The 10,445-nt window shown below is 35.0% G+C and overlaps 1 long non-coding RNA gene across 1 annotated transcript; it reads left to right on the top strand.

Moving 5' to 3' along the window:
* The first annotated feature begins 402 nt into the window (after positions 1-402).
* Positions 403-1,355, top strand: LOC107794201 (uncharacterized). The gene is made up of 2 exons (XR_001649885.2): positions 403-655; positions 950-1,355. It is a non-coding gene; the product is annotated as an uncharacterized LOC107794201 (long non-coding RNA).
* Positions 1,356-10,445: the final 9,090 nt, after the last annotated feature.

Genomic DNA, 10,445 nt, shown 5'->3' with positions numbered 1-10,445 from the left:
ATTCAAGTTCTCTCTAATACAAAGTTTCCTTTAACAATTCTCTTGTGTTCTTTCTTCCATTCTCTCAGCGATCTTGAGTGTAGTAAGACTGACTTGACATAGCAAGAACGTGAGCAAGTTGTGCAAGATCATGAGCGAGTTGTCAAGTGCCGCACGTATACTTAGTTAACAACTAAGGACGTGACATTTCTCCTTTAATTTTACGAACATGTGAAATGTATCAAGAAAAAAAAAACATTAGAGGGATTTTGGCAAACATCAGGGGTCTATTAGGCTATTCGGTCAAATATTAATAAAAAATCCTCAAAGATAAGCGTATAAGGTTCAAAATAGAAATACGACCAAACTTTAGCCTTAGTTTACTGAAACGTAACATAAGAAGATTCGTGACGGCATGGCGTTGAATTCGAATGGGATTTTGTTTTCTCTTTCTTTTTGGGTAACAATCCCAATGAGATTACTATTTACATTAGCTAACTGCCTTAAATTCCTTTCTTACATTGGTCCCTTCATATTCTGTTCACATATATCAAAATCACAAAAACATTTCTTACAAATTGGGCTGTGTTCACCTATATCAAATTCACAAAAACAGTTTCTCTCTACAGCAGCTTAAAATCTTGCAACCCATCACTTCCCACCACCAATCTCTCTGGTAAAATCTTCTCTTCTGTTTGCACTTTTTACTCTTTTTGGTTGCCAAAGATTCTAATTTTATTGACTGATCCAAAACAAGAAGATTGTAAATTTATTGTGTCTGGTTGCCAAAGATTGCACCTTTTGTTGTTTTTTTTTTGCCAAAAATTGTAGTTTTTTCTTGTTTTAGTTGCTACATATTCCAACTTTTGTTTGATTGGTTGTTAAAGATTCAAACTTTATTATTGGTTGTTAAAGATTCAAACTTTATTATTGGTGATTGGTTGTTAAAGATTCAATTTTTTTTGTCAAGAATGGGAAGTAACGGAAATAGTTGGGCGGATCAGTGGGGCAGTCAAAACGACGTCGGATATGAAGATGATGGCGGCAAAGGAAAAAGCAGCGGCAAGAAGATGGAGAAGGTAACGGCGGCGGCATCGGCGAGTTTTGACAAGGCAAAGGCGGCGGCTGTTGTAGGAGCGAAGAAGGTGAAGAGTGGTACTTCTCTTGGGTTTAAATGGATTAAAGACAAGTGCCAAAAGGGAAACTCTACAAAGTAAATTGAGGGGAAAAAACAAAGAGAAAATAGATAAGGGGGATGAAAAGGGAAGAATGATTGGTGAAGGATTTTTTAATTAGTTTCTCAGCTGTATCAAAGGGCTACCTATGCTTTATCATAATGGATTGTTTGATGAATGAAAATTGTGCTTTTTCATGCATTTCTTGTTCTGTTCAATTAATTCTTTTATACAACAAACAACAATATCCTGTATATTTTCACGGTGTTGGTTTAGGGAGGGTAATGTATACAACAGACCTTACTCCAATCTTATAAAGATAGAGACGTTATTTCTGATATTTAATTCTTTTCTACTCTATTATTATGTGGAAGAAGATGAATTGACGTTACAATTATTGTGTGATTATCTAATTAGTGTTGAAATGATAATGATATTCGAAAAATTTAAAAATATCATAATTAAGATGTGAACCTTCATTTTCTTATACAAGGGGAATACAAAATGTGTAAAAGATTTATTTTTATCCTAATTCTGTAACTTCAGAGGACGTGGATTCATTGTATACGGCTCTGCCACCATGTCAAGCTAATACTATAATAATCTTTTTAGTTCATAACTTAAAGAACTGAATTTAATCGTTTTATGTGATTTTCTCTACTCTTCAAGTGAGTAAAGCTAGATGAAACGTCTTAAAAAGAATGACAAAGGAAGGTGTTTTCTACTAAGTTTTTTCCCCTTTCTCTCTTACAAGTTTTGGTTTCCCGACTCCTTCACGACAAAACACATATTATAAAACGTTTGTGAAACTCGATCCAGATTCTCCATCTATAACCAAACTTTTGTTGACCTAAGATTGCCCAACGACAAGGTTGTTGTCTTTTGTAGGTGAACTTTATTGGGGATAAATATTATGTCCCTCATATTTACTTATTTATTTGGTTTAATAATAGTTACGGGTTCAATTTGGTGATAGAAAAATATGCAACTATATTAGTATTTCCATTTTTGTAATCTTAATTTGGTTCTTCAAAAGGAACAACTGGATGGACTCTGAATAGTCTCTTTCAAAATTTAAACCATGTGTCACGAGTTGGAGTCAATAATAGTAAGTTATAGCTGTCCTGGACATTCCAACTCATCTTTTTACTATGCGGTCAAAACAATTTTAACTTAGGCAGCAAAACGAGGGGGAAAAAGAGAAAATTAAAGTACCACTGCTCCTTCATTTGATTCATCTCGTAGCAAACCTGATTTCATGCTCTTTCTTATTCTTTGGTGTTGGAATTATTTTTTTTAAAAAATAAGTTAATAGTTGACTAGCAAATAGAGAAGGAAGTAGATCGTGCATCTCTAATTGAGCCGTAGTGTAAGGAAGAGAAAATTTCAAGTAAAGTTTCAATACTGCCTTTCCTTAACTAGCAGTTGCCCACAGTTTTATTGAATCTCCGGAAAAGGTCAAAGAAACCTTTAATAAATGCCAGTGTTAACAAAATTTAGACATCATTCTCATCAATTAGTCAAACTTATCAAATAATTTGAGTTAATTACTTATATGATCTTTCAAAATTATGAAAATAATGTAAAAGTCGCCTTTGGACCAAAAATGCATAATTTTGAGTGTATTTTCATCTTATTTCTCATGTGATTTAAGGAAGATCACATGATTATTGAAGCTAATTATGCTCATTGTATTTTTTTTTTGTGTAAGAACGAGTTTGGAAGAGAGGAGATCAAAATAGGATGATTCCACGCTAAAACAAGACGAAAAACAAATTTGGGGGCGTGCCACATCTGGTGTGTTGTGCGAAATATGGCACGAGTTATGGAAGTTGAAAGATTCAAAGTTCATTAAGTTCAATTTGAGGAGCGATTCACGGTTTTGATATTGTTATGCATGATTTGAGGCCACGAGTAGGTTCGTGTTATGTTATGGGACTTGTTGGAATATTCGGACGTTGCCCCGAGGGGCTCGGGCGTGTTATGGATTGATTTAGGACCATTTCTTCTTCATATTGCATTGCTGGTTTCTGTTGAAGTCTAGTGCACCAAAGTGTTCTTTGCGGTTGCGGAATAGGAGATGCGATCATGTAGAGGAAAGATTTGAGCTAGGCTGTTTCTTAATCGTGATCGCGAAGTGACGGACGCGATCGCATAGCTTGGTGTGGATACTGTACGCGTTCGCACAATGGAGGTTGCGTTTGCATAATATTGAGACTGGGAAAGCTGGGAACTGGAATTTCTTCAACGTGTTTGTGTAAGAGGCGACGCGTTCGCGAAGTGTGGTAGCTTGTGTGCTTCGCGTTCGCATGGTTTAATTCGCGATCGCATAGAGTATTTGTGGAGGCAGTGTTTTTTGTTCATCGCGACACCGAAGGTTTTTACGCAATCGCATTGTGTATTTCTGGGGCAGTGCATTTTCCTTCTTCGCGACCGCGATGGTATTTCCACGATCACGATTCATTAATTTGTCCAGTGAATATAAAGTACTATATTTTGGAGGTTTCGACATTTTATCATATTTGGAACCATGGAGCTATGGAGCTCGGATCGAAGCAATTTTTGAGGTAATTTTTACCATATGGATTAGGGCAAGTGTTTTCTACTTGATTTTGATTATATTTCGTAAATCTATCTTGTTTTTGGTAATTGGATTGTGAATTTTAAAGAGAAAAATTGGGGATTTTTTCTAAAGTTTCATAGAGTGAATTTTCAAATTTTAAACATCGATTCAGAGTCGGATTTGAATGAAACTTGTATGGTTGAACTCATAATTGAATGGGTTGTCGGATTTTCTGAGTTTTGTCGGGTTCCGAGGTGCGGGCCTGGGTTTGACTTTTTGGTTGACTTTAGACTTTTGATTAAAGATTCGACCTTCATCGAATGAGTTTGATTCCTTTGGCATTATTTGATGTTCTTGAGTTGCTTTTGACTAGTTTCGAGCCGTTCAAAGGCCGGTACGCGTAGGATGGCATTTCTAGAATATTGTGTGGCATGCTCTATATTGGATTTGGCTTGTTTGAGATAAGTAACACTTCTAAACTTGGTGATGAGGGTATGAACCCCTGAATCTACGTGATATATGTTTGGTGTTGAGGCAACGCACATGCCAGGTGACAGGCGTGTGGGCGTGCACCGTATAAGTTATGATTCGATTGATTCTATGGTACTGTGTAGTGACCTAATCTTGTTTCTATTCATGAAATTTTTACGTGCTAGAGTAATTGAGCTGTGATCTATGTTAGAAACTATGTTTAGGCTATATGCTTATCCTGTTGGGACCCAAGGGGATCATTTCTATTGTTGAGTTCTTTGCTTACATTACAATTACATACTTAGTCATACTCATTTATTTGTATATCATATCTCAGTCTCTGTTGTCATTTATTGATACATTATGTAAACATGTGATTTTTGCTCTATATGAGAATTACTCCCAAAAAATTCAAAAATAAAATGATTTTCCTTGATGTGCAATTTTGTGATATTTTTGGATAATTATTTGTATTTGTCTGTGCATGTTTATTTGTTAAATTAATAAAAAAATACAAAAATATGACGCATTTTGCATATAAGATTTAATTCTACAATTGTTAGTAATTAAGTTTGTTTTACAAAAAAAAATGAAAATTACAAAAAATAGGCATCTTTTGCATTTTTAGCATTTAATGTCCAAATATACAATTCTATGCTTAATTATTACTTAATTATGCGTTAATTGTTATTGGGAGTTAATTTGCGCTTTTATAACTTATTTTTAGTTCTTAATAATAATTTAAGGATTTTTAGAATTTAGTTTTAGAAAAATAAAAGAAGAAAAGAGAGCAAAAATACAAAGAAAAATCGGATTGGGCCACTTCTTCAATTGTAAGCCACAGGCCCAAAAAACTATCCAATCTTCCCAAACGACCCGGTCCATTTCAAACCGGGTCGACCCAGTCCATAACCCCAAAGACCAACACCCCTATTTCAATATCTTTCATTTAACAAAACCCTAAAATATTCACTGTTGAAAAAAAAAACCATCCGCCCCCCTCCCTATCTTCTTCTTCTCCAAGCTTCACCAAGCTCCAACCATGGCTGCCCAACGTCAACCACCCTCCAGTCCACCAGCCTCCGCCTCACGACCAGCTCCACCTCCGTTGCTTCGTCTTCTTCTCCGCTGGAAAACCCTCGACCAAAAAACCTGAAACCCCATCGCTGCCTGCTTCGTCTTTCTCCTCGACGAGCCGCTACTGCTCTTGTTTCTGCTTCTTGATTGCTTCTGTTACGTCCAAACAGACCCCGTCACTCCAAAACCAAGTTGCTTTTACTCGTCAACCCATCGCCATGCTGCTGCTACAACCACGCGACTGCTGCTGCTATTTCTGCTCCTTCACCTGCTGCTCGCGACCGCTGCCACTACTTCACCATGGCCAGCTGCTTCTGCTTCACGTTTCTGCTTCTGCTGTTGCTTCATCTTCTTCGTTTCGTCAAAGTTTGAGGCTCTTTCGTTGAGTCGAGGTCCGGTACGTCGAGTTTTCTGTTCGAGTTTTGGTTGGGGGTCGTCAAAACAATCCCTACATAGTCCGAGGTCGTCGTTGGTTAGTCATTGTTCGTCGTTTCGATCCGGTTAGTAGATTTTGAGTTTTATTTTTGTCAGTATTTTGTTTTGATATTTCTCGAATCTAAAATCGGTAGATGTTTGATTTTTGTTTTGTTCATGATCATTGTTTTGTTAATTTTTCAGTTGTTCATGTGAAATTGTTAGTTTAATATTTGTTAGATTCAAATTGAAATTTAATTAATTATTTCTTCAATTTGTTTCATGTATTTTTTTTGTATTTTTCAGAAATTGTTAATATTGTTAGATTCAAGTTTAAGCTCATAATTGGTTCTTGTTCGATCTTGTTATTTGTCTAAAAAGAATTTAGTTGTAGTCGGGGAGTATGTTGGTTTAATCATGTGAATCCGTCATGTTTTGTTGTTTAAAAATAGATTTAATTCATGTTCATCTTTGTTTGAAGTTCGTTTTTAATTCAGTGATTTAATGTGAAGTTATGTTTTAATTTTTGGATCATGTATCTTTGTTATAATTTTGTTGGATTTAATTTTAAAAAATCAATTGATTATTTGAAGTTTAGTGATTTGAATAAGTTTATTTGTTTTGTTTAAGCTTAATGCAAGTTTAATTCGAATTTGAATAAAACTTGCTTGTTATTGTTGTTGAATCTTTTCATTTATGTTCATACTTTGTTTGATTGTTTTTGAATCCGAAATTAGTATAAGTTTGATTTTTCTTGTTTATTGTTTATCATTTATGATTATTTCTTGAGTTTGTCTCATAATCTTGTTTAAGTTTAATATAGGAATTGTTGGTTGTAATGTTGTTAGAGTTGATTTTAAGTTCAAATGATTATTGAATTTAGAAATCTGAATATACTTGTTTGTTGTTGTTGTTGTTGAATCTGAAAGTAGGTTTGTTTGTTGCTAAAAATATTGTTCAATCAAAATTTTAGGTGTTCTTTGTTGTTAAATTTGTGTTCGTGTGATATTGTTGTTGTGTTTTTCATCCGTGTTCATATGATTTGTGGTTTGAATTTGTGTAGAAATTGGTCATATTGGCTATATTTTGGTTGAGTTTGATTAATTGATTTGTTATAGCTGATGGGGGTAGTTTGGTAAATTGCAGTACATTCAGGGTAAAATGGTAATTGCAATAAGGTCGGAGGGGTAGTTTGGTAATTGAACATTTTTGAATAATTCTTTATGTTAAGCATGGGGGACAAAATGTAATGAGGTGTGTGTGATATAATTGTTTAATATAATGGGGGATAGACATAATGTAGTGGAGGGGAATATTATATTTGTTTATGTTAGGCATGAGGGACAAGATGTAATGGGTTGGGTTGATATATTTGTTTAATGTAGTGGGGAATGAGTGGGAAGATAATGGGTTTGGTAGGAGAAAGTGATTGATTTTAATTGATTAAAGGATTCTGGGATGGGATATAAATAGGAAGTCTTGAATCAAATTTTTAAAAAAAAAAAAGAAGGGAGAAGAAAATTTTAAGAGAGAAAATTCCGAAAAATACTAAGACTTTAGAAAAATAAAAAGAAAAACATTCTGGAAATTCAAAAGAAGAATAGTATACACTTGATATACAATCTAAATATTCTGATATACGGATTCAGAAATTAAGGGTTAAACACTAACTAGTCTTTCAAAATCTGAAAAAGATTCCCTTTGCTTCTGTCCATTGATTGTTGTTGGTGTTTCTGGATTTTTGTCTTGATTTTAAAATCTGCCACTAAGTTTCTCGTTGCTGGTTGTTACTGGTTGTTGGGGTTGTTGTTGTTGTATGCTACTGAGTTTTTGCTGATCTCACGTTTCTTTTGCTTCCAATATCAGGTACACAACTGACACACTGATTATTGTAAACTGAAACAGGAAGCATGAATACGAAAAATGAAGAATTGAAGTTCTAAATTTATTTTAAATTATATTCTGAATTTTATTTGTATATATAAATTATTTAGCTTACAAAAATCAGAATCATGTAGCTATTTAATATATATATATATATATATATAGTGGAACATCTGACGATAGCTTAATATATATATATATAGTGGAACATCTGACGATAGCTTAACGGATGAACTATCTATATATATTGCCTAAAAATAAATAAATGGTGTAGTAACTCCGTCTAAGTTAAAAATCAAACGAATAGACCATTTCGGAACTTGTAAGAATATTGTTTAGTTAAATAATATTGGTTAATTCCAGCATGTAATTGGTTTAGGAAAATGTTTAATAGATTGCTAAGTTTTTTTTTTAATTTGACAAACTGAGAACATGCCTAGTATAATGTAACTAGTTAGTAATACGTGAATAAGACGGTCCAGGTTTAGTTTTATGCCATACACGTTGGGCCTGGGCCCGCATTGGCAACGGACCGCCCTGCTTACATCATTTTTAGAATTTATGAATCATATCCGAAACTCAACTATAACAACTCAAGCATGTAAATAAATTAAGACCTTTTCTCTTTCATTTTGTAGAGACAATTTTAATAGAAAAATGTAGGCACTTTAGGATTATCCTGTTAAAATAAATGAGATGAGCCTCGCCCAATAAAATGCACAAATTGTGGGGCCCTCGATAAATGTTTAATTAAAATTACTTAGACTTCGGGATGAGCCGTTTAGCAAAATTCCACGGCCTTACCCAGAAATAATAATGCGATAATTGCTTCAGGTGTGCATTTTAATAATCTTACCTTCTTAAATTCGGGTGCGCATTTATGTGACCCAAATCCAAATCTCAACGGAGTCGGAATGTATTAACAACCACGGGCGCATTGATTGTGACGTGGTTCGAAATGCATTTTCACGACGTTGTAATTCCATAAAAAATAAATAATAATAAAAGCGGTTTAAATATAATAAAAGCACACAAGTTATAACATGTATTTAAAATCAGATATTTAGCCATTATAACAATTTAAGCGACCGTGCTAGAACCACGGGATCCGGGGGTGCCTAACACCTTCCCTCGGGTCAACAGAATTCCTTACTTAGAATTTCTGGTTCGCAGACTTCATTTGGAAAGTCGAACATTTTCCTCGAAATGGGATTCAAGATAAACCGGTGACTTGGGACACCAAAAGCCAAACCTTTCCCAAGTGGCGACTCTGAATTAAATAAATAATCTCATTTCGAATATTGTCACTTAAATTGGAAAAAACTCCCTCACGCGTTTCAACCCTTCGGGGCGGGCACGCAAAAAGGAGGTGTGACAGCTCATTGCGACTCCGCTGGGGAAGGAACCCAGAACCACTGGTTCAGGGTTCAAGAATTCGAGCTTAGAATAATTGTTATATTTGGCTTTATTATCTGATCTTTATTACATGTTTTGGCATAACGTGCTAAATGTTGTCTTTTACCGCTTTGATATTATCTGAACTGTATATAAACTGTGCCGAAACCCTTTTCTTCTTACCTCCGGGGAGAAGCTCGCTGGTCGAGACTCCTCATTTTGTTAATGCCAATACCTGAAATAAGAAAGAGGCCAGACAAGTTACAAAGCCGGACGATCTCGCAGGTCCCCGGTACGTAGCCCCCTCCTCGACTCGAGTTGTCCGCTCGGGTACATAGTCTAGAACATATACCCAGGTTATAAACCTAGTATAACGAAACCTCATGCCGGATCCCTAGTAGGAACGCTTATTTGCATCATGTTGCATTTGACGTAGGGGACTCAACACAGGGGTTGGGTCCGTCTAGGACAGGCAACCTAAAATGAAAAGACCATCCTGCTGCATCCTGTTTGTTGGCGCATTTATTTGCTTCAGATCTGCGTGCTGACCGGTTTCTAAAAAAAATTCAAAAAAAAGGAAAGAGAAAAAATAGCAGCGTAGGGAGATAATTACTTATTTTGGAAAAGATAAAACCAATGTCCAAGTAGTGTCAAAACCTCACCGGAATTTTCTAAAAAAAAAAACAAAATGAAAACATAATTTGTCTTTTAGTTTGATTTATATATAAAAAAACATATATAAAAAAAATTCCTTTTAATCACTTTCAAAATCCAGAAATGGGTATTTATTTAAAAGTAAAAAAGGGGAAAATATTCAAAACTCAAAAAAAAAATATTGTTCCATTTGTAGTATCTCTTTAAAAGATTTTCGAAATTTAAAAAAAAAAGTGAAAAGAAGTTTAAAATTCATAAATTTTTCCTTAAAAAAAAACAAAAAAAAACAAAATATAAAAAAAAAATCCAGAAAAATACTTTTTCTCCTTTCCTTTAAAAGATTGTAGTCAGAAGGGGTTTAGTTTATTTTTACTCTACGCCTGATCGGCCCGAACTACACCGGTTTGATTTTCGCAGGGTGCGAGATACGTAGGCAACCCTCATCGGGTCCAACCTCCTCTTTTCAAAATAGCCAAAATGTTAGAATTTAATTTCATCATGAATGAGTCGGGTGATGTCGTTTTGTCAAGGATAGCCGAATGTTCCCCAAAGGGACGCCGGAAGGCTGACTTTGCACAAACGGCCATTATTGGTCATTTTTATTTTTTTGACCAAATTGCACAACAGCCTCAGAATCCTCGTCCCTGAGGCTCTGTGAGGCCATGTTCCCCATGTTGTTCTCATTACTACTAAAGAGTCATAAATAAATCAAGTGATTGTTTTGTCAAAAATAGCCAAATGTTCCCGCAAGGGACAACGGAAGGTTGATTTTGCATAAAACGGCCACTTTCGGTCGTCTTTTAGAGTTTTTGATCGATTGACCCTCACAGCCT

The sequence above is a fragment of the Nicotiana tabacum genome, chromosome 11 (assembly GCF_000715075.1).
Source record: "Nicotiana tabacum cultivar K326 chromosome 11, ASM71507v2, whole genome shotgun sequence".
Classification (NCBI taxonomy): Eukaryota; Viridiplantae; Streptophyta; class Magnoliopsida; order Solanales; family Solanaceae; genus Nicotiana; species Nicotiana tabacum.
The sequence above is the reverse complement of the archived record's forward strand: the minus strand, read 5'-3'. Positions and strand labels throughout refer to the sequence as shown.